This window comes from Cyanistes caeruleus, chromosome 8 (assembly GCF_971803275.1).
Source record: "Cyanistes caeruleus chromosome 8, bCyaCae1.hap1.1, whole genome shotgun sequence".
NCBI classification, from domain to species: domain Eukaryota; kingdom Metazoa; phylum Chordata; class Aves; order Passeriformes; family Paridae; genus Cyanistes; species Cyanistes caeruleus.
The window spans coordinates 36,532,280-36,556,499 of NC_141708.1; the positions used below are offsets into that span (position 1 = coordinate 36,532,280).

At 48.7% G+C, this 24,220-nt stretch overlaps 1 protein-coding gene across 13 annotated transcripts in view; it reads left to right on the forward strand.

The window, feature by feature from the left end:
- The window catches only part of SGMS1 (sphingomyelin synthase 1), an 87,706-nt gene that overhangs the window by 42,455 nt on the left and 21,031 nt on the right, over positions 1-24,220 (forward strand). For 10 of the 13 annotated variants that reach the window (XR_015289913.1, XR_015289914.1, XR_015289915.1 and 7 more), the window contains one exon: positions 11,003-11,204. The exons of 2 other annotated variants lie outside the window; for them this stretch is intronic. The gene's annotated coding sequence lies outside the window, so the exon portion shown is untranslated. Of the gene's footprint in view, positions 1-2,336; positions 2,665-11,002; positions 11,205-24,220 lie in introns of those variants that run through there. One more of the 13 variants, XM_023930340.2, reaches the window with a different exon arrangement.

Below are 24,220 nucleotides of genomic sequence, written 5' to 3' on the forward strand. Positions count from 1 at the left end.
AATAGAGGATAATCATCCTCTAGTTTTTTAGAGGTGTAACAGAGCATTTGTGGGGCTGAAGGCTTTTTTAAAGCATTCATCCCAATGATGATGTTTGAGAAGAAAAAAAAAGGCAAAAGAGAAGCAAAACTTGAGTGAGACAGAGGCTGCAAGGGATCTTTATGGAATGTGAGTGATGAAACAGCTCCTGACTGGTCTGTTCAGGCTGCCCATCTCTAATCCTGGTGTCACATTGAGAAAGCAGAAGTGGAGTCAAACCGCAGCCAAGGTGAGTTAGCAAGGGCTGGGAGCTGAATCTCTACCTCAAGAGTGAGCGAGGGCATGGGTCAGTTGTTCCTGCTGAGCTGGGCTGTGACCTGTCAGCGCTCTGACAGCGTGGGACTGTGCTTAGACAGGGCTGAGGCGTTGCTTCTGAATTCCTGTGGGTATCAAAAATGATATCCAGGGTGTGAGAGTGAACTGGCTGAAGGCTCCCAGGATCACAGCCTGGCTGAGCCTGGTGTGGACCTCTGGAAGGTCACCTTGTCAAGCAGGGTCACCCAGAGCTGCTTGTGCAGGGCCATTTGCCAGACTGTCTCCTGTGTGTCCATGTCTCTGTCCCACTGAGAAGTGCAGAACTGGGCCCAGCACTTTAGGAATGGTATCACCTGTGCTGAGTAGAGGTGAAGGGTCACTCTTGTCATGCAGCCCAGGATGCTGGTGGCTTTGGAGGGTGTATTGCTGGCTCCTGGGAGCTTTTTGTCATCCAGACCCACAGGTACTGCTTGGCAGAACTGTTCCCAGTCTGTCAGTTCCCAGCCTGTGCTGGCTCCTGGGGTCACTCTCCTCCCCCAGGTGAAGGAAGGACTCTGCCTCTCCTTTGTTTGAGCACTGTGAGGCTCCTGCCTGCCCTTTGCTCTGGCCTTTTAGAGTTCATCCAAGTGGCAGGGTGACCCTCTGGTGTACTGGCCACTCACCCCAGTTATTGTGTCACCAGCAAAGTGCCGAGGGCACACTCTGTGTATCCTCCAGGTCATTCAATGAGGTTAAATGATTTTGGCTCTCATATCAACCCATGGGAAGTGTCTGTCCTCCAGCTGGACTTTGTGCCACTGAGCACTCCATGCTGGGCCTGGCCATTTGACCACTTTTCCACCCACCTCCCTGCCTTCCTGCCTGCTCCATACTTGGGCAGCTCATCTGAGGGTGTGAGAAGAGCCAGTGTTGAAAGTCTTGCCAAAGCCAAGACAGACAACATCCTCTGCACTCTCTTCATCCACTGAGATTGGTTCATCCTAGGAGGAGGTCAGGCCGGTGAAGCAGGATTGTTTCCCTTCATATGTCTATGCTGACTACTCCTGATCACCTGCTTGTCCGTCAGGTAACTGGAAATGGTTTCCAAAGTTCATCAAGTGTGGTCTCACAGTGGCAGCAGCCAGCTCCCTCAGCACTCGTGGATCCATGCCAGCGGGTCCCATGGGATGAAGTATGTCCTACAGCCTGCAGTCCCCTGACCTGATCCTCTTCTGCTGGGGATAAGTCTTCCTTGTCTGCATTTCTCCTTTGGCCTCAGGGGCCTGCAGTTCCTGGAGGCTGGCCTCACTGGCAGCCTTCACATCTCTTGCCAGATTCAGTTCCAGATGTGTTTTGGCTCTCTTAGCCCCATCCCTGCCCCATCAGTGTTCCCAGATTCCTCCTGAATCCCCTGCCCTGCTCTTTGCTCTTGGCTCTGGTCAGGAGCTCCATGCTCCTCCACAGGGGCCTCCTGCCCTCTCCACTCAATCAGCTGCTTGTTGGGATGGTCTGTTCAGCCTGGAGGAGGTGATCCTTTTTATCAACCAGCTCTTTTGGGTCCCTTTGTTCTCTGAGCCCGTGGGATTCTTCAGGCACACCCCTGAAGATGATGCCAAAGTCTGTTCTCCTCAAGTCCAGGGCTGCCATGCAGCTTTTTCCCTCAGGGTTCTGAGCTCCATGGTCCAGCCAGAGTTGCCCAGACCTTCACATCCCTGACCAATTCTTGCCTGTCTGTGAGGATGAGATCTATGGGCAGGGACACCTTCCACTATCCCAGGCTGCTCCAAGCCCCAAAGTCCAACCTGGCCTTGGACACTTCCAGGGATGCAGGGACAGCCACAGCTTCTGTGGGCAGTGTCCTGTGGAAACCTGCAGGTCCTTCTGTGCCACCTCGGTGTGGGCGTGTGGGTGCAGGTGGCTTTCCTGGCGTTTATTTGGACGTGCAGCCATGTGTGTGAGCTCCAGGGTGGCAGCAGAAATAGCACAGCTCCTGGCAAAACCCCGGGATATGTGAGAACCTCCCTCTCTGACTGGATGGATGCAATATTTCTCTTGGATGGTTCAGCCCAGCTGTGGTGTCCGAGTCGAGGTTGTGCGTGTAGCTTTAGGAAGATAAAGGCTCTATTTCTGTTCGATATTCTCTCCTACTTGCGTGTTTCCTAATGTATCCAGTCTCTCCAGAAGGGCTGTGCTTCTCCCTCCTTCTCCTCTGCCTATTTATATCCGCGGTGACGTTGCAGGAGTGTTTGCTTTGGAAGAAATCTCTCCGTCTGAGCCAAACTGAAAGCAAACCTGCAGGAGAAAGCGTTCCTTTCTTCTCCTCCTGGGGAGAAGGGAGGCCTGGAGAGTCGTAGGAAATGATCACCTGGCAAGGACAGGAAGGCTGGGAAGGTAAACGCCTTTTTCTGTTTGACTAATGCAGTGACATACACCCCCAAAACCGTGAACTTCTCATTCCGGGGGGCGGAGGCGTCAACCTCGGGTGGTTTTTAGAGAGGAGCTGTGAAATGAGTTGCTGAAAGCCTCCAGGCTCAGGACAATGGCTCTTTAATAATCCAGCAAGACTTGTCTCATCAGCTGCTTGCATGCACAGCTCAGGGATTGCTGTCCCCTCTCATCAGGTGATGCACAGGGGTTTTTCCTTCTCCCTCTGCTCCCCCAAATATTGTGATTGCACTGTGGAAGTGATTTCCTTACAGTAAAATTGAATTTCATTTGTAGCTTTCTAAGCCCTTCAGATCCTGATTCTGAAACTTCCCAAGCCCTTCTATTATTATTGTGCTCATCTGAATGTAAAATAAGGAATCTGGATGATAGTTTTATAGAGACTGAATAGTCTGTATTGTGTTTGTAGGATAGTTTGCAAAATAAAGGCATTTACTTTTGGTTAAGGTCAGGTTTTCTGACATCAGAAGCTGAATTTGCTGCTTTTTGCTGATTGTGAGCTGTAGAAGACAGAAAGTAACACTCTGAGGTTTTGAAGTGCTCACTATGAAACTGAGCATATTTGAGCCCTGTTTTTTTGCTAAAGTGCCAATCCCTGAGAAAATATAACAGTCCAGCATAAATAAACAGCCAAGAAAGCAATTCTACCTCTCTAGAAAGTTGAAGTATTTACCTTCACCGTTTTACTCCCTGTTAGATATTTTTAACTCCTAACCAAACTGTATTTTTGTGACCTGTAATTGCAGGGTAAAACCTCTGACAGTGATTTTTAGGAAACACAACAGACAGTGGAAGTTCTGTGGAAATGTGTTGGATTGGAGCTCTTTGGTGTGGATGAGTGAGAAATGGAGCTATTCTTGCTCAAGGAAATTGTGGGTTCAGCACAATAGTGCCCAAGTGAGGTCAACCTTTGGGGAGTAGTTACAGGTCCTTAAAAAATAACAGGGCTTTTTTTTTTTGATTGAGAGCATGGGAGGGATGGTGGTGTCCCCAGTTTGGGATACACACCTACCCCACCTAACTCCTGTGGAATCAGCTCTGTGAAAACCTTGGGTAATCAATCCACTGGCAATAACCAGGAGGCAGCAGGGTATTACAGAATCATGGAATCACTGAATGATTTGGGTTGGAAGGGACCTTAAAGCTCATCCCATACCACTCCCTGCCATGGGCAGGGACACCTTCCACTATCCCAGGCTGCTCCAAGCCCCAAAGTCCAGCCTGACCTTGGACACTTCCAGGGATCCAGGGGCAGCCACAGCTGCTCTGGGCACCCTGTGCCAGGGCCTGCCCACCCTCCCAGGGAACAATTCCTTCCCAATATCCCATCCATCCCTGCCCTCTGGCACTGGGAAGCCATTCCCTGTGTCCTGTCCCTCCATCCCTTGTCCCCAGTCCCTCTCCAGCTCTCCTGGAGCTCCTTTAGGCCCTGCAAGGGGCTCTGAGCTCTCCCTGGAGCCTTCTGTTCTCCAGGTGAGCACCCCCAGCTCTCCCAGCCTGGCTCCAGAGCAGAGGGGTTCCAGCCCTTGGAGCATCTCCATGGCCTCCTCTGGACTCACACCAGCACCACCAGGTCCTTCTGCTGTCAGTATCAAGCAGAGTGAGTCCCTTTGTCTGTGCTCCTGGTGAGGGGTTTTTTGATGTTTTGGGGTTTGAAAACATGAACATAATCTGTGTGTCGTCAAGAACAGAAACACAAGTGCCAGCGCACGGTAAATGCCAGCCAAAATATACGTGATGAATGCCAGGGGAAGGGTATTTGGCCATGGCTTGATTTAGCTGCTCTGTGTATGCTACAGCATAATATGTTTGTGTTGTAAATATAAGTTTAGCTTAATTAGTGCGTGATGAAGCCCAGACAGAGCAGGTTGCCCAGAGAAGCTGTGGCTGCCCCTGGATTCCTGGAAGTGTCCAAGGCCAGGTTGGACTGGGCTTGGAGCAGCCTGGGATGGTGGAAGGTGTCCCTGCCCATGGCAGGGGGTCGATGAGATATCTATAAATTCCCTTCCAATCCAAACCATTCCATGATTTTATGCTTTTTGTGGTCACAGCTGCTGAGACTTGGCTTTGGTGGGAGCAGGATGAAGTTCCTTCAGGTCTCTGTTCAAGTTCCTGTTCAGAATTGTAGTGAGAGACACATAATTCAGGTGATTGTAGAAAAGTGTAACTGTAAGAAATACAAATTGGGATTTCATTGAACTCTTGATTTTTTTAGGGGAAATATATGCCAGAAAGCAGAATTTTAAGGGTCCTGGTAGAAGGACCAGGCTGTTATTTTTCATGCTTACACAGAGCTTATGCTTGAACATCTTTTAAGAATAAATTGGACTGGAGGTCAAGGTTATAAAAATAAGGTCTAGCAGGCCAAGTTTCTATTGCATTTTGATCATTGGCAGAGATAAAAGTACAGTTAGATTTTATCTGAGTGACAGCAAAAGCAGCCTTTGCTTGTGGTGGCATTGCTGCCTGTCCCCTTTTTTTTGTAGGATGAGATAAGGGGACATATAAACACACTTCCCCTGTAAACTCTTTAAATCTTTGGGATTAATGCCTCTGGCTTTCTGAGCATAATTTATTCTTTTCATCTCTTAATTAAGGTCATCCTTAGAACTCAGGTGAACTTGTGGCCAGGGAAGTCTCACAAGAAGGAGGACGAGAGTTGGAATGATGGGATTGCACAGCTCACCCAAATGTAAAGCCCTGACACAGGATACTGGGAATACAACACCCTGCAGCCCTCACAAACAGCTCCTTATCGCTCCTGACGTGTTGTTCCTTTTGCCCTTGGGGCAGAAGAAGTGTGTATTTAGTATTAATCCACATCATGCTTATTAATGAGAAAGGTATTGGATAGGGGGGAATGTCAGGGCTGTTTAACCTGTGGCTGTTGACTGCCAGCTCCATAGGGAAAAAAGGGGAACTGGAGGCTGGGATGAATGGATTAATAATGGGTGTTTTATCTTCAGGCTCTTTGAGCGGAGTGTCTGGGTCTGCTGGGTGGCTGTGAGGGAGATGCTCCTGGCAGGAGCAGCAGGTGTAGGTGGGGTGTTTGGGATAACAAACAGACATCTTGCTGAAGAGCCCCCAGGAGTGGATTTCTCACTCCTTTGAGCTCGGTGTGGTTGTGGTGTGCAAACAAACACTCAGGATGTGGAGACAGGGTTGATTTATCTTTAACAGGAAAAAGCCCCCTCCACACCCACGAGCCCTGCTGTTGACCTTTGGCACCAAACATCATCCTGTATTAACTCTTGCTTTGGTTTTGGGGTTGTTGCTGGGTTTATTTTTGGTTGGTTGGGGTTTGTTGTTTTGAAACAGTTTATTGAAAAAGTTGATTTTGCTTGATGTGTCTAAGGCCTTAAAGAAGCCAGAGCATCTGATAGTGGCAAACTGCTGGTGTACAAACCAGCAGCCTTGTCCCAAGGTGTGGGGCAAACAGCAAACTCTTACGATGGAAAAATCAGTGGGGCATCAATCTGTGTCCCATTACATTATTTGGTGAGGAAACAATCTGTAAGAGAGGCCTTTGGGTTGAAATGTTGGAAGAGATAGAAGCAAATTGGAATTTTGAGGTGGTTTTTTAACCAGAAGTTTTTAACACACCTGGGTGATGAGACTTCTGTGAGGGCAGAAGATCAGGGAATAGTTCTGGCACCTCCCAAGCTGGAAGTGAGATGCAGTCATATGGCAATGACACCCTGCCCTATGAAAAATCTCCTTATTGTTGAGTGGGGGGTTTGAAAAGGGCATCTCATTTCTCCTTTCCTCTTTTCTGGAAAGCTTCACTCTTCCAGGCTCAAAACAGACCTCAGTAGGGTTAAACTCTTGCTTTGACCTAGGTATGTGATTGCAGGTGCCCTGGATGGAATTGCCATTCCAGTGAGCTTTCCCTGGAGAGGTGCTGGGTGTTGGGCTCTGCAGAGCCACCCCTGGGAAGGTCCATGGTTTTTTCCAAGGATGTAAATGCCAACCACAGCCTTGAACCAAAAAGACCAGAAGGCTGGGCCACTCTGCAGCCCTGGGACTCACACATAATGAGCAGAGCAAGGATTTTGTCCGTTTAGATTAGATGAAAACTCCAGGAGCTGCTTGGACCACGAGTGGCACAGAGTGAAGACGCTTCACCGTGAGGTCCCATGTCCTGGTGGACCTCCAGGGATTTGGGATCCCACTGCTGCTCCTGCCATCCCTTTTAGAGTTACAGTGTGTGCACAAGGAATGTGTGTGATCCCTCAGAGCTGTCCCAGCTCTCTCCAGGGGTTTGTAGGGAATGGAGCTGGGCTGGGAGTGCCCGGGATCAGCTCAGCCGGGCAGAGCATCCTGGCTTGCAAAACTGCTGCGAGGGCAAAGGACAACCACGTGTCCAAACACAGCAGCACGAGGTGTTTCTTAACTCCCTGCTGAACGGGGAGCAGGAGGAGTTTCCAGCTGATTTCCAGAGGATTCTGGTTTGCTGCCAGCGTTTAAAATACACCTTCTTTCTTGCAGACGTGCTCGAACACATGATGCTGAAATTGGAGGAATTCTGCTCAGGGAACTCAGTTCAACTTGCAGGAAAGGCTGAGCTTTTTTTAGGGAGAGAGGGAGAAGAGTGGTTTCCTGCGGACGTTGCTCTGTGAGTCACACGTTACATGACACAGCATTCCTCCCGGGAAACTTAATTGCTGGAACTGATGAGCACATCAGCGCTCTGGAATCTCCCTTTGTGTTAGCAAACACACCAAAGCACTTCACCTTGTGCTTCTGGAAGTTATTCTGATAATACTTCAGAGATTTTAAACTCAGCTGTTTCATGTTTTTTAGTTTCTCTCAGAACTCCATTAAGGTAAATATTTCTAATTTCAAAAGCGAGTGTCCATTAACAGCCTTCCACATAAGAAGTTGTAATGGCTGTTAATGCTGCAACACAGATGAAATAATTATTATTATTTTATTACACGTGTAATAATACAGTTTCCCATTAATTCTCTAAGTGTTTTAATGCAAACAAAGGTCAGAGTAGCTTTATAATGCTCCTGTAGCACATTTTTTTCTGATGTGTCAGTGACTAGGACAAGTTATGTGAACGGACAGACCAAAAAAAATGCTTTGAAGGTTTTTTGGAATACGTTGGGTGGAGGTACAGATTTACATTGCCCATGTGAAGCTGAATGAACACATCACACAGTCACAGTGCTGGGCTGGCCCTGCTGAGGGACCTGCAGGGCTGTGTCCACTCCTGGGTCCCCAGTCCAGGAAGGACATGGAGGGGCTGGAGCGTGTCCAGAGCAGGGAACGGAGCTGGGGAAGGGGCTGGAGCCCCAGGAGCAGCTGAGGGAGCTGGGAAAGGGGCTCAGCCTGGAGCAAAGGAGGCTCAGGGGAACCTTCTGGCTCTGCACAACTCCCTGACAGGAGGGGACAGCCAGGGGGGGTCGGGCTCTGCTGCCAGGGAACAGGGACAGGACAAGGGGAAACGGCCTCAAGCTGTGCCAGGGGAGGCTCAGCTTGGACAGCAGGAGGAATTTCTCCATGGCAAGGGAGCTCAGGCCTTGGCAGGGGCTGCCCAGGGAGCTTTGGAGTCCCCATGCCTGGAGGTGTCCAGGGAAGGGCTGGACGTGGCACTCAGTGCTCTGGGCTGGGGACAAGGTGGGGATGAGGCACAGCTTGGACTCCATGGGCTGGGAGGGATTTTCCAGCCTCAATGATTCTGGGATTCTGAGCAGTTTTTTCTTACTTTACTGAGACTTTGGTTCCCACCCTCAGTGCTGGATTTCATCTGCTAATACACAATTCTTTTCTGAGGGGAAAAAGGAGCTCAACATAATCTGACTGTTTTTGATGTTTAGGCAGATTGAAGCTGTCAAGGCAAGGAAGGCCCTTCCCCAGGCCTTTGGAAACACATTCCAGATGCATGAGGTGCTTGAATGTTCAAGACACATCAGCACTGGAGCTGCCCTTTCTCTTCAGTGTCAGCAGGCGATCTCAAATCTGGTTTTTGTGCCACATTGCTCATGTTCTGGTTGGAAAGAAGCAACATCTCTGTGGCTATCTCTTCTTCAGGTGTTTTTTGGCCGATTGTCACTCTCCTGTTGAAGCAGGATGGGGGAAGTTGGAGGTGAAAAAGCAACAACCACTGAACTGAGAGCTGTGCTCCCAGATATTCAGTCCTATAGAAAGAAAATGATGTCATCAGCTCAGGCTGTCCTCTCCTTCAGCCCTTAGGCTAAATATGTCCTGCCTGGACTGTGTAGTAGAAAAAAAACCCTGCTTTGCACATCCTGTGGAAGAGTTCATTATGTTTCTTTTTGTTTGTTTAAGGTTTTACAGGGTGTTATGTTGTATCTGTCTGGACACATGCAGTATTTAAATGCACCATGGTTGAAAAGGTGTTCTCAAAGCTTAGCTTGCTTTTAATTACCTGTAATACTCGTCCAACTGTCTTCTCCCCTCCCTTCTGGCCCCACCTGACTCCTGGGAAAACAGGGCTGGCTTTGTTATGTGCCTTGAGGTCACTCAACTCACACAGGCTTGGATCACGGAGGGAAAGAATATCACCAAGATTAGATCTGCTGGAGTAACACAAGAGCATTTCTGTCAAATATGAACGTCAGGAGGGAGTTACTGAGTTGGCCTCTGGCCTCACCAGGTGACTTTCGCTGTCCTGAGAGGTGTGTGAGGGCCCAAAGCAGACATGAGCGTCATCAGCATAACAAGGAGTCCTTGGCCTGTGGCATCTTCTAATTAAGCTGTATATTCCTTATATGTATTCTCAGTGGGAAGGATTTATGGGATTGGCACTGACTGAATTATGTCTAAGAAATCTTTAGGTGATGAGCAGTTACTCTTTTCACTCCAGAACCCCGCCTGGAAAGCGGGGCCAGGTTGGGCAGATGACATCTGTTGGGTGTTACAGAGCCCAGTTACTGAAACACTGCTGGGGAAAAAGAGAGCTCACTGGTGCCTCATTCCATGTCTCCTCAGATTTTAAATAAAATGGGCTGAGTTGGACGTGATCATGGGCCTTTTTTAGGTGTCTAAACGTTGTGGAGGAGCTGATGGTGGGCACATTATTCACTGGATACTTGGCTGTCTCCATGTGTTAGGAGCAAACACTGCTGGGCCATGTTCAGGGGCGTGGATCTAATTAAAAACCCCTAAAGCAGTTACTCCTTTAAAATACTTGTTTTTTGTATGATAGGATGAGTGGGGAAGGATTTCTGTGTGCAGCTTCTGAAAATACTTTTTCCACCCTGTACTTCTTCAATGTGGCTCTGCAGATTCCTTGGTATTCCTGGCAGCAGGCTCCCTCTCTCGGGATGGAGCTCAGAAAACTTGATGCTGCTATTTGTTACTGCCGGTGCCTATTTTTCAATTTCCACATTATTTCATCTGTGGAGTGGAAGCAGGCTGATTCCTGCACCTCTGACTTCACTCCTGGGCAGTGTCTCTGTTGGATCCAGCGGACTGGGGAGAGTCCGTGCTCTGCTGGAAAACACTGCCAGCCCTGCTCATCCCATCAGTCTTCCCGACATGTGACTCAGCCTGCTTTGTGTTGTGGTTTTGTACTGAATTACAGCAACTCCTCGCTGTCCCAAGGCAGTGGCCAGCAGACATCTTCTGTCCCCTGTCACCTGGGATGCTTTCACCAGCCTTTCCCGCTGGATCTGCGGGCAGGAGGTCCTGTGTGCTTCCAGTCCTTGCTGTGTCCTTTGGGATAGAGGCTGGATGTCAGCCCCCGGGGGCTGGGGATGCTGCCTGGCCAGGGATTCTGCTGCTGGTGGCAGCGATGGGATGGAGCCAAAAAATTCATGGGAAGTTTGGGGAACTGCTTGTTTCGCTTCGTGTTAGTGTGGTGGAACACGACTTTTCTTTTTGGTGGAGGTTTTTTTTTTTTTCTTTGTAGGGTGGGACTTAACATCTGGTACTCATATATATTGGAGAAAGGAATCCTTCCTCCCTGCAGTGACTTTTTCAGCTTTCCAAAGTGACGCTTAATGAAAGCGTTCCATGCGTACAGCAGCAATCACCAGACTGAACTTAACCGATCAACCCCATTTATTTCCTTTTAGTTTCCAGTGTTTTAGGTGCCGTTTGCCGGTAGAGCAGCGCTGCCGGGAGCTGTTGCACCACCCGCGGCCGGGCTGGCACTCCCGGCCTCCTCCTCCTCCTCCTCTTCCTGCCGCTGCTGTTGCTCGTGTCGCGGGCTCCGTCCCCTCCTCTCCCGGCGCTGACGCACTGGCGCTCCCGGGGAAGGAGCTCCATCCCCTCTGCATCTGCGCTCACCTCTCCCCGTTTCCCTCCGCAGGCGCTTCCCGCGAGCAGCCGGGAGAGGAGCACTGAGGAAAGCCAGCCCGGGGGAAGTTGAAAGGCAACTTTGAACGCCGAGGAGGTCGGGGCTGGCCAAGGCGCCGCAGCCGTGTCCCCGTCGTGCTGCCGGGAGCGGCTGGCTGCAGCTGGGACAGGGACAGCCGCGTTATCCGCTGCGATCTGCCGCCTGATTTCCAGGAGTGAGTAGCTCTCCTCTCCGGATGGTCCCGTTTGAGTGTAAAGGCGTGTTTGGCTGCTGCTGGAGGGCCGGGGGCTGCGTTTGGGAACAGACATGGATACAGCCAGGTCTACAGCACAGCTCTGGGGAGTTGGTTGTCTTTTCGCTTGGGTGCCTTTTTAAAAGTGGCACTTTAGCTTGTGGTTACTTTGTTGTTTGCTGCTGGGATTTAATCTTAGTTTTTGGTTTAGTTTGGGGTATTTTTCACTAGGAACCAGCCAGGCTGCCAGCACGTGGGACAGCTGTGATCTGCCCCGGAGTCCCCTTGGCTTGTCCCCCAGATTGTGTCAGGGGTGTGCTTCCCTCCGGCGGCTTCATCTCCTGCTGGAGCCTGAATCTTCCTGCGGTTTCTGGCTTTGGAGGTTTGTTGGCAGCACATGTGTAGGAGATAACCAGTTACGCAGCGTGGCGACAGCGTTGCTTGCACAAGCTAAAAGCCAGGGACAATCTGCTGTCCCTTTGTCACCCTGGGCAGCTATCCCCACGCCTGACCTCCCCCTTGACTGCTGCTGGATATCCCCAGGGCAGTTGTTTGCAGCGTTTGTATGAAAGAGCGGGAGGAAGAAGGTGTTTTAGGTTTAGTGAGGTGGTAGAGAGGCTGTGCCTGGGCAGTGCCGTGTGCCTGTGCCTGCTCCGTGTGTGTCACGGTGTCACCGCGGCGTGAACGCTGCCACGGTGGCCCTGGGTGTGAACAGCCCGTGAGTCACGGGGAGAACACAGAAATCCTCTCGGAGGGGCTGTGGGTGCTGCAGTAGGGGGAACAGAACTTTATCCATGAGCTGCACTCTGGATCCGCGGAGTCTTTCCACAGGAGCTGTGATCCTATTTGTGCGTTTTGGGCGCAGCCGCCTTTTCTGCTCATCCTAAACCTCTTTGGAACTCAATGCTTTAATCTGGAAGCTTTCTAATAGATTTAGAGCGATGAGTCAAGGGGGTTTTTTTACTTGACTTCTGGGGAAGAAATGAAACCAAATTGCCTGCAGAAGCTCATCTGTGTATATTTTTTATACATGTTTTTGTGTATATGCACACACAAGTGAACACACACAGAAGAGCTACTCGAGGCGTTGGATTTTAGGCTGTGTGTGTATAGATGGGCACGTGTGTCTGCATAAAAAATGTGTTTTTATAGCAGGATGGTGTGAGCAAGCTGAGAGGAGCATGAATTTTTTCCTGCTCTGTCAAGTAATTCCCTGCCTACTTCATTTGCCAGTTGATTTGGTTATGCAGACAAAGGCAGGAAAACAGACCATAACAAAACCTCTCTTATCTAATGTGCTTACAGCACTGTCAGGTAAATCATTAACCCACAGGCCCAGTGCCTGTAAAAGCTGCTAAAGAGGTTTCCTGCCCCTGAAACTCCCATTTTCCAGAAGGTAAGAAGTGAAATTACTTGCAGATCTTGGTTTCACACGTGGGTGTTTGTTGCTGCATGGTTTCTGTGCCTGTTAACAGAGTGCTGTAGTCCAGTGGATTAATGACGGGAGAGGACCTGCTCCCCCTGCGGTCTTTTTCCTAAGAGACCAGCTCCAGCTAAGGCAGAGGGGAAACACAGCATTTACTTACTTGTAAACACTGTCATTCATTAATGAAAAGTAATTTCACGTGGGTTTATGGCTGATGGAGTGTTTGCTCAGCAGCTTTGTTTCCTGGCATCCTATGATTCAAATCTGTTTGAGCTGGGAAGATTTGGTACAGGTCTTGCTGTGCTTAATTCCACACCAGATTTCTGTTTTGGTTGACTTTTGTTTCTGTAGGCATATAAGAGATGGGTTTCTCTGAAGCATTTAATACCTGAGTCTGTGCAGTCCTGTCTGCATTTGCTTTACGTGTTGATCGATCGGGTTGGCAGCGAGTCTGTTTTGTGTGAGTAACTTAAAGCATGGAAAATCCGTAGCACATGGACAACGGCAGAAGTAGCTTCATTTGTGATGTTTGCAGCCGTAGCCTGAACAAAAGAAAAAGGGATCAAGAAGAGCTTAAGCTGCTCTAGTTGCCCATGTCCAAGAGCATGACTCAAAACTTCCAGCTAAACTCCTCTAAGCTCCCTGAGTCGGTGTTGGAGTTGTGCCTTTCCCCCCTAAGACGGGTCTGTTTTAAGTGCCAAACTCTCAGCCTGGCTGTCTTCTACCAAAGGTCTGCCAGAGGATTTCAGGTATCTCCAGGGAGCAAATGGGTCCAAACAAGGACTTGGAGGGCACAGCTCAGAGACCTGGACCTCAATTTCAGTGATAGCCCATGCCCCAAGTGCTGTGCGCCATTTGGCACGGCTCAGCACCCTGTACAGCCTGTGCTCTCTGTGCCTGGCTTTCCAGCTGCCTGGGAAAACTCCAAACTCCTCCTGCTGCTCAGGAAAGTGCCCTTTTTGCTTGGTTAACTTTACAGCCTGGCTGCACATTAGCTTTTTGAAGCTGAGCTTTTTAAAGCTGAGCTTTTTAAAGCTGCTCTCCCATGTGAGGGGAGTATTCAGGGGTTGCTGTGTGTCTGAGTTACACCTGACGCCAAGTGCCTGAGGGGGGAGATACCCAAACCTGGAGAAGGTGATTCCAGACCTTTCCCCAGGAGGTGTGGGCTTGTGGAAGGAGATCTCTGTACTGGGGACACCCCAGCAAGCGCTCCCAAGTGCTGTGTCAGGTGGTGATCTGCCTTGCAGAGGGCAGGGTGGTCCCTCCTCCCTGTCCTGGGAGATCCCGGTACAGGAGCAGATCTGTGCTCTGCATCCTTGCTCGGGCCTCTCTCCTTTGACTTTTTAGGGACAAGAGGTGCTAACTGGGATCTCAGCCAGTTCAGATGAGCCACAGTCCTTTGGGTAACCAGGTTGCCACACTCTGTGTGCAGTCAGAGCTGTTGTGGCCACAAGGGGCAAAGAGAAGGAGCACACCTTGGGAGTGCCTCTGCTGCTCCATGTGCACTCGCCTCTGGCCTGAGGATGGGTTTTTTTGCCAGGAAAATTGCCCTGATGGAGCACTTTGTTGTCTCCAGCTGCTTTCTGCAGCTGTCTGCATGGCAAAGGAGGTGGGGGTAATGACTCTGGTTAAAAATAGAAAGGCGGATTAGGAAATGTGAGGTATGGTTTCAGCATCCAGCCGGGCTGCTCTCACAACTCGCTGCTGCCACCGAAAGGGGAAGGATTTACTCATGCTCCGTGCCTGCAGAAAACCAGGAAAAGAGCAGCTTTTCCACGATAGAATCAGCCCAGGCACAGGAGAGGAGGAGGGGGATGCCTCTGAGAAAAGCTTCTTGAGCATTGCTGGCACAGGTGACACGAGTCCAGGTGTGCAGAGACTGGAATTCAGGTGAAGGCTCCCATTGGAAAGGTTGGGTTTAAGCTTCCAGCCACAGCCAAGCTCATCTGGGTTAGTCCGGCCAAGGTAAGGACAAGGAATTAAGGGGATTTACTCTGCTCTTTGAATTGTTCTTATTCTGCTGTTTTATGAGGAGAGTTCTACTTGGAAAAAAAAAAAGCAAAACCAGCAAAATACTGGGGGTGTGATTTCACTGAATGTGGATGTGTAATGTGACACTCTCAGAAGAGACTTCATTTTGCAATAAGTGTGTGAAGTGTCAGGAGAAAGAGTCAACAGACAAGCCAAAGGTTTGTGCTTTGGAAACCATGGACCTTTTAGGTGTTGCTTTTAGGAAGTGGTCACTGCACAGTGTTTTGTCACCAACCTTCTGTGTTTGTCACTGTTCCTTGTGATTTTCACTGGTCTGTTTGATGCATTTTCTATTGCTTTTCCTAAAACAACTGAATTCCTAAAATCCATTTAAAAAAAAAAAGTTTGTTTCCTGCTGCTTTTTTTTTTTCTTTGGTTTTGGGTGTTTGAGTGTATTTTTGCTTTCTTTATTTTTTTTTTAAACTCTTTATCAGCCTTTAGAACAGTATGAATTCTCCTGCTGCTCCTTGGTTCAGCTTCTGTTGCTGTAGCACTCCCAGCCACACACTGATAAACAGTGACCCATCCTGTACAGTGGTGAGAAAGAAATATCCAGGGGCATTTCAGATATGTTGGATATCCATCCTAGATAGAGCCTAAAACCCAGGATGCATCCTGTACCAAGCATTACCTGCAAAGGATGTGGTGAGGGGACTACAGCAGTTACTCATCATAGCTAGTGAATGTTTATATAATACTTAGTTTGGAAAACCTGTCACATTTCCTGGGCAAATACTTTGAAGACAAATGACATTTATTCTTTTGGAGAAGCTGTGAATACAGGGTGGAATTCAGTATCAAGTCAGAGTTTACCTTTACCTGGAATTGTTCCACCTTTTAAAAGTAAAATTAAGAACTGAAGTTGCACTTCAGCCTCTGAAAAAGAATCGTGAAGACAAGCAGGTATTTTTATTCAGTTAAGTTTCATAACACTTCAGCATGATTTCTCCTGAATTACTGGGCTGCTTTTCATAGTGTTTTCTTGTAAATTTAAAAGATCACTTCACAGTCTAGCAAGTTTTTCAGCACTAAGAATATGGATGCTGTAATACTTGATTTTTTTTTTTTTTTAAATAATGAAGCTAAACACATTTGACTCCAATTTATTTGTACTGGAGAAGCTGATGCTTTGGGATTGTTGGGTGTTAAGCATCAAGGATGAGAAGGATTTAGTTGGAACCAGCAAGTGAGTTTTGATGTAATTTTGATTTCAGTTTCTTTATCTTCTCAGCTTTCTGGGGTTTTTTCCATATTATTTCTAACTCCTTTGGTGTTTTGAAATTTTCTCTTTTAATCTCAGCCACCTGCTTTGCTCTGGGGACATTGGTTTGTCCGTTCTAAACCAGCATGCCCCACCTAAATCCTGGCATTGTTCAGCTCTCTCAGTGTGTTTGGATGTTGTACTGAGGTTAAAGCAACAAGGAACAACCTCACCAACAGCACAGGCTGGGGGGACCTGCTGGAGCAGCTCTGTGGGGAAGGACCTGGGGGACACGGAGCTGTCCCTGAGGCAGCAGAGTGTCCTGGGGGTGCTGGGGGACACGGAGCTGTCCCTGAGGCAGCAGAGTGTCCTGGGGGTGCTGGGGGACACGGAGCTGTCCCTGAGGCACCAGAGTGTCCTGGGGGTGCTGGGGGACACGGAGCTGTCCCTGAGGCAGCAGAGTGTCCTGGGGCCAAGGAGGCCAATGGCATCCTGGGGGCAGCAGGAGGAGCATTGGCAGCAGGGCAGGGAGGGATCCTGGCCCTGTGGGCAGCCCTGGAGGCAGCTCTGGAGTGCTGTGTCCAGCTCTGGCTCCTCAGCACAGCAGGGCCAGGGAGCTCCTGGAGCGGGGCCAGCGGAGGCTGCGCAGCTGAGGAAGGAAGGGCCTGGAGCATCTGGGTGCCCAGGAAAGGCTGAGGGAGCTGGGGCTGCTCAGCCTGGAGAGGAGCCCCAGCTGAGAGGGGCCCTCAGGCCTGGCTGGCCCTGGCTGCAGGGAGGGCTCCCAGCAGGGCCCAGCCTCTGCTCCGGGGGCCCAGCAATGGCACCAGAGCCACGGGCAGGGCCTGATGGCAGCAATTCCCCCTGGCCAGGAGGCACAACTTCTTCCCTGGCCACTGCCCAGCCCTGAACACATTGGCCACAGAGGCTGTGGGCTCTCCTGCCTGGGGCTGTGGCACAGCTGTGTGCACACAATGCTGTGCCCTGTGCTCTGGGATGGCCCTGCTGGAGCAGGGAGGTGCCACCAGCTGCCCTCTGAGCTCCCTTCAGACTCAGCCATCCTGGGACCCTGTGATCTGACCTGGGCAAACCTTGAGAAACTTAAATTTGTTTTAATACTGTTGCAGATAGAGAGTGGACAGATGTTGTAGGTGATGAGGGGATCTCTAGTTCTGGTGAAGGTATGAAAAGTGATATTGCAAAAGCCAAATGAGAAATGAAAGCAACTTTCTGTTGTGTTTGCCTTCACAGATCTTGCAGCTTCCAAAAACAGAAGTGGTGCAATTGTTTGCTGGGAACAGGATTTTAGAGGAGGGAAGAAGTCCTTCTGGGGAGCTGAGAGTGAACCCTCAAAGCCCAGAACAGTTTGCCCCTGGTTTAATTTCTGAGCTATAAAATTTACACCAGCACCTCTCTCCCAAGCCATATGTATTTTAAACTTGAACAATATAACTGTTTAGCAGAGGGACTATTTCTAAACCTTTTTCCTTCCCTGTGGTGGCCTGGCTTTTATTAGATGTGAAGGGAAAGGTGGGAAAAGAACTGACCTGGTAATTCTGGCTTACTTAAGCTAAGAGCACTGGGTTGCTGATTTGGATTTATCTGAGAGAAAAGTGACCCAAGCTCAGACTTTTGTTAATGTTTAATGTTGTGTAACGTTCTGCTCAGGCACAATTGAGCCATCAGTGCAGGAGTGATCCCGTTGGAGGGGTTTATTGTGAGAGATTACAGATCCTGCTGTGGCTTTCATTTCATTGCAGCCTGAGCTCATTGATGAACAGGATCATCATTTATTTACCATTCTTGGGATCCTTTCACACTGATTATTGTTCTTTTGGGCGGGGAAGAGGATGAGGAGACACCACAAAGTTATCTAAAATACTCTGCCTTCTCTTTCTGGTGGTTGTTTGGCATTTCCCTGGTTTTAGCAGTCTTTCCACTTTCTCCTAATCATGGTGGTTTTTCATCTGGATTGTGTCTGGATTGGGTTGGGAAGAGCCTCAAAGGATGGAGGAAAGGAGAGAAGGAAGAGCAGACTCTACTGACTCTACTGGAAGGGGAAATAAGGAAGAAAAAAAATAAGGAGCACAAATACTCCTCCTGTTTCTTGTCTGGGTCTCAGTTGGAGATGAATGCTCCTGATTTTTCTTTGTGATTTCCCTGATTTTGTGAGATTCCTGTATAATATAGTTTGCCTCCATGCTCTGCCATGCAGAGCTTTGAAGCAGGGAGGGAGTCCTGTCTAAAAAGCATCTTTGAAAACAGGTGAGCAGAAGTTGCAAAGAGAAGCTGTGGCTGCCCCAGGATCCCTGGAAGTGTCCCAGGCCAGGTTGGAGCAGCCTGGGACAGTGGCAGGTGTCCCTGCCCATGGCATGGCGTGGAATAGCATGGGCTTTAAGGTCCCTCCCAACTCAAACTGTTCTGGGATTCTGTGATGTTATGCTCAGAAATAACTTTGGGTGTGAAGAGTCCTGTTGAACCTCAGAATAATCAGAGGAGGAGGCATCCACAAGCTGAGTGTTGGGATAGACTTGACAATTTCTAGATCTTCAGCAAGGATCTGTTGAGCTCTGTAGACCTGTAAGGTAGGAGAGAGCAGTGTGAAGTCCCTCAAAGTCCTGAGCACCAGTGGCTTGGAGCTTTGCATGTCCTGTCCTAGAGAATTCACTTATACAGTCTTCATCCTGAGCTCTTCCAGCTGGCTGCAAGGTCACCTCAAGTCCACTTCGTAAATACAGAGTAGTAAAAAGGTAGTCCAGAAATACTTTGGGGGCCACATTTTTGAGGTGGAAAGTGATTTTCAGCTATCTACAGAGTGGGTAGACTGAATTTGTATGTTGTCTGCCACCAGCTGTCTGAAAGCTGCTGTGCCTTTTAAATCAAATTGTTCAAACACAAAAAAGGCAAGATGTTGTGCATTGTAAACTGCAGCAAACAGTTATTTGTCAGTCAACTGCCATAAATAAAAAAAAAAATCTCAAGAAAAAGGAGATGGCAATGATTGGGGGCAAGTTTTCCATAAGTAGCTATTACTCTTCCCTTGAGAAATTTGCTAAAGCAACACTTGTAACTGCTAACACTTAAAATTGTAAAGATGTTGTGTTTGTGTGGCAAAGCTCTGGAAAACAGATATAGCAGTGAATTTCAGCAGTGCAGCTCATAACTGTCACAGCCCCAGGCATGGAAATCAGGCAGAAAAGATCATTTTGGTTATTCTGGCTGAATTCCCAATCAGAGTCCCTGTGGGTAGGGAGGCCCTGGGACAGGGTGACCAGAGAAGCTGTGGCTGCCCCTGGATCCCTGGAAGTGTCCAAGGCCAGGTTGGATGGGGTTTGGAGCAGTCTGGGATAGTGGAAGGTGTCCCTGCCCATGGCATGATGGGTTTTATCAATTCCAGACCATTCTGGGATTCTGTGCTGTGGCATCCCATTCCAAGTGCTGTGTTTGGTGGAGGCCCCCATCAAAATCATCTGATGTTTGTCTTGAGGCTTGATTCTGCCTTTCACCCATCTGGCCTGACTAAATAATACATGAACTAAAGTGGTTTCTGCTATTTTTAGGCAGTGCGGATCACAAAGGCGAATATAGATGCAACATTTCTTAATATCAAACTCCCTTGCTTGCTGACTGACCCCAAATCCTTTGCCCTCTGTTAGGGGACACAAATCCCCTTGTCCTCAATGACTTATGCAGCATCTACAATAACAGGGCCTGTTGCTTTTGGACGTGTGTGCATTCATATTTTATGTCTCTGCTTGCCCTTCATGTTTTATTTAATGGAGAGTATAAGGAAATTGGTTACTTGGCAAAAAGTGGCTTTTAGTGGGCTAAGAAGCTCCAGGTTTCCTGAATTTTGGGCTGGCCCTGTGTCTGCTCCGTTCCCCAGGGACTGTTCCACTGCTTCTCAAGAGCTTTCTGAATATTGATCCTTCCTCCTTGCTCCTCCAGAAAAGAAGGAGAGCCTGCAGCCTTGCTGCTGGCAATCTGACTCCTGCAGATCGTGTTTGGGGAGGGCAAGAAATCCCAAAACCAGACAGGAACCAGGACCAGAAATGGTCTCCTTGTGCTGTCCAAAGCTGCTGGCTTTTCTGGGCTGAGCTCAACTGTGTCCCCATTAAATCTGAATTTACATGGTGCTATATGTGGCATGTCTTATATTTCAGACTGATCCAAACCAGCACAAGTTTGTCTCAGGATCAGATAAATTCCAGTCCCTGCATTGTTTCACTGCTGATGTGAAATCAAACCTAGAATTCGACCCTCATTGTCAGTGCTGCTGTGGTGCCACACAGGGTGAGCTGCATATTTCATCAGGATACCTGCCACTGTACTTGTGTCCCCTTACCCACATGAAATATTTGTGAATTTAGGTTATTTTCAGACCCAGTGAAAAGCTTTTGCAAAGCCTGAGATCAGATAATAATATATTTACTTTTAAAAGAGAATCTCATGTATATTTATATCCTGTGCTCTATCTAGTAGCCCCACCCTTACCTCTAAAAACCACACAAACAAACCAAAAAGACCTGAACAACCCCCAAACTCCAACTTCTGTGACTGTGTGATATCTTTTGGTGTGAACACTCCTAGTATTTGATCTTCTTTCCAGAATACCACTTGTATTTTTCCCACCAGTAGTCATTTCAGCAGCTCTTGTGTTGCTTGCAGGAGAAGCTCTGGCATTCCTGGGGGACTCACAGTGAATTTTCATGACTTTCTACATGGAAGATTTATTTTTTTTTTAAATAACTTCTTATTGAAATGTCATATTTTATCAGGTTTAGAGGGTCTTGGAGATTTATCTGAAAGTTGCATGTCAGAGCACAGCTCAAGGACAGTCATGTAGAGCAAGTCTGATTGTGGGCTGGGTGGGTAAAGCAGCAGCTGTGGCAAGGTGGCCCTTACTTGTTTTGTACTCCTAAAATATCCTGGTTGCTGGTGTGTTCAGGAGGCCCATATGCATTTCCCAGAAGGAAATTTCCCCTGGGGGGAGTGCTGGGGAGTCACAGAGCCTGTCACGAGGTGCCTGCACAGGCTTTTCCCAGTGTCCTGCTCTCAAGGGCTCCTTGTCGCATCACACAATCCCAGCATGGTTCTGGTTGGAAGGGACCTTAAAGTTCCTCTCATCCCAAACCCTGCCATGGACACCTTCCACTATCCCAGCTTGTTGTATCCATTGCCAGGCCCTCCCCACCCTCACAGGGAACAATCCCTTCCCCCTCTCCACTCTAAACCCCCAGATGAATTTCTGCAATACCAGAACATCTTACCTCACCCCTCCTGCTTGGAGGAGCCTCTGCACATCAGAAACAGCAGCAGAATTGTCATTCCCCTGTTTTGTTTGCCTGCTCACACGCAGCAGGGATGTCAGATCCTGCTGGACATCCCCAGGGAATGTGTCCCCGAGTATTTACCTATGGGAAGGGCTTATTCCCAGCAAGCTCTTTGGTGGCTGTGCTGCAGGGAGATGGAAAGGAGCATCACGTTCTCCTGCATAGCTGCTGCTTCATTATCTACTTGGCCATTCTCCTTTTATCTTCAGCCTCAGCAGCTTTTTCTGATACTCTTGCAACCTCCCATCCTTTCCCAGCAGTCACAGAGCCATGGCTCCGTGGCCATGGATCTCCTGATCCATCTGGGAGAGGAGATAGGTCAGAGTGGGGCTATTTTCAGGCAGCATCTCGTTGGCATCCCTGCCTTGCTCTCCTTAATACCTTGCTAATCTGAGCTTCACCCACCTGCTTGCAGAGAGCTATGGTGTGCACGTGACTGCAGATTGAAATCTTTCCTCCTCTCCCTCCCTCTCATCTGTTCGCACTTAACAACAACAAATAATTAAAGATCCTCAAGCCAGATGCCTCTGGAGCTGGTTGGTCATGCGATACTTTGCCACAGAAGGGACGGAGGTTGATTTGTGTGGGTTCCTCTTTCTGGAAGGAGAACAGAGCCACTGGGTTCCTGCAGTTCTGGCTGCTGTAAGATGCAGGGCTGCTCTTTGTTGCATGTTAACTGTTTGTGGAACAGCAGCTGTGGAAGCCAGGCTCGGTTTCAGTGATCCTTCTGAAACGATTAGATGGTTAATTCCCGTGTCCGCTTCCCACTACGGAATGCTGGCTTTCATTAATTGTTTTTCCAAGGGTGGATGTGGCTTTGGAGTGCCTAAACCAACTGAGATTATGGAAGCAATGGGCTGTGTTTGCTGGGAGCAATGTGTGGCGGGTGCCCCGCAGGGAGCTGCACTTGTGACATGCTCGACAAAGCGGGTGCTCGCTCTGGGGTGGATTGAGAGAACGAAACCTGCTGTTAATCCCTCGTGCCTAATGCACAGCCTCATGAGAGGACACACATCTGCAGGAGGACATCTTCCAGTCTGTAGTTTTGTAGGTTTTTGGCTTGCCTTCTTTTAGTTAAAAGAAAATGTGTAGACTGGTAAGGAAAGTTTGCTCGAGGCTGTGCCTCGTGCCGGCAGCTGGACACCCCTCCATCCGTTCTGTGGCAGGAGAAAAGGGATCACATGCCCACCCATTCAGAAGGCATCTGATTGATGTTTTTTTAGTTATTTCTGGCTATAAAGGGTACACAAAGTGCTAGCTGAGCTTTGCACTCTGTTTTGGGTTGCTTTGCAACAGTTTTATGGGCTGTGGGTGAGTGATGGATGACAGAGTTCCCCAGGTGGGGGAGTTTGGAAGGTGAAGTATTGCTCTGATTTCAAGCTGACAGAGAATAGGGTTAGATTGGATATCAGGAAAGAATTCTTCCTGTGAGGGTGGGCAGGCCCTGGCACAGGGTGCCCAGAGCAGCTGTGGCTGCCCCTGGATCCCTGGAAGTGTCCAAGGCCAGGTTGGACATTGGGCTTGGAGCAGCCTGGGATAGTGGAAGGTGTCCCTGCCCATGGCAGGGGTGGGATGGGATGGGATTTAAGGTCCCTTCCAACCCAAACCATTCTGGGATTCTGTTTTTAAATGCAGCTTAATTTCCCTGGCAGGACACAAGGCTGGTCACACTTAGCCGGTACCTCCGGCTGAGATTCCCTTGTTTGGCTGGAATTACAGGTTACTTTTGGAACTGATTTAATTGATGTGTTCACATCCTACCAGTTCAGCCTGTGGATCTGTTACCCAGCCATCCAGCCTTTCCTGTTCAGTGTGCTAGACAGTGGAGGCAGAGGAAAGGACGGCTGATATTCCCAGGTGGCTGATGGACATCTCCATAAAAGTGTTAGGACCACATGACACAGGCACATCCCTGTGCCTTAAGTGTGCCACTAGAAAAGGAATTTAGAAGCAATTGGATGTGTCTGCAGGAGGAACTTACTTCTGAAGCTTTCAGGTGGTTATTGAAATATTCATAATTTCCAGAACAGTTAGGTGGCGAGATCTGAGTTTTTTATCTTCCCTTATTTCTCCTTCTTTGTGAACCTAATTGATCATAACTTTTGAGCTGAGGGGAATATGTAAAACATATTTTGCAGCCTTTGAACACACTGTAATGAATTCAAGTGACTCTGCTTGTGATCTGGGAAGTTATTTGACATGTTACGTGGTGGTACACACTGTCACCATTGCTGTCAGTGTGGAAGGAAGCGTGTTTTCAGTGCTTGTTTTGTGACAGTTATCTGTTCAGTTAAAATTGTAAGGAACGCTTCCTGTTTCAGGGAGGATGTTTGTGAATTCCTGTTCTGTGGGTTCAGTGCCCACTTGTTGTCAGCAGCAAGATTTAAATGGCATTTGCTGGTGTCACAGACCATCGATGGAAGCAGTGTCACATCTGACACGGATTGGGGGCAGATGAGTAGGAACAGTCGATGGAATGAGTAGGAATGGTCTCACACACAGATAAAGCTACTTTGCAGCACTGGGCAAGGAATGGCTTGGGTTTCTGGAAACCAAATTCTGAAATTTGGAGCTTGTTGAATCATCAAAGTATCGAATTCAGTGCCCAAAACGCTGAGCAACAATGATGAAATAGCCTGTAGAAGTCAAAAGCCAGAGACTCTTGGAGCAGGGTCCAGAGCTGGTCTGAATTGTTTGGCACCCTCCTTGTGGCTGTTGAAGAAGGAGGTGCTGGATGGCTGGACTGGGAAGGGGAGGATTTGTGTCCCCAGCCACACTGGGTTTGCTGGAGCGTGTTTTTGCTATCAAAGCCAAGGCCGGCGGTGGCAAATCTCCACTGCAAACAGAGGGATTTGACTTCCTGTGATGGAGAGTAAAGAAAGCTTCTGGGATTTAGCAAATGAACTGAGAGGGTTTTTTCTGCTTGTAGCATAAGCACAAAAAGGAAGATGCCAGGACAGTTCATCTGCAATGTCAGGAGATTTGGCTTCAGTCACCCGTAACTTGTTGG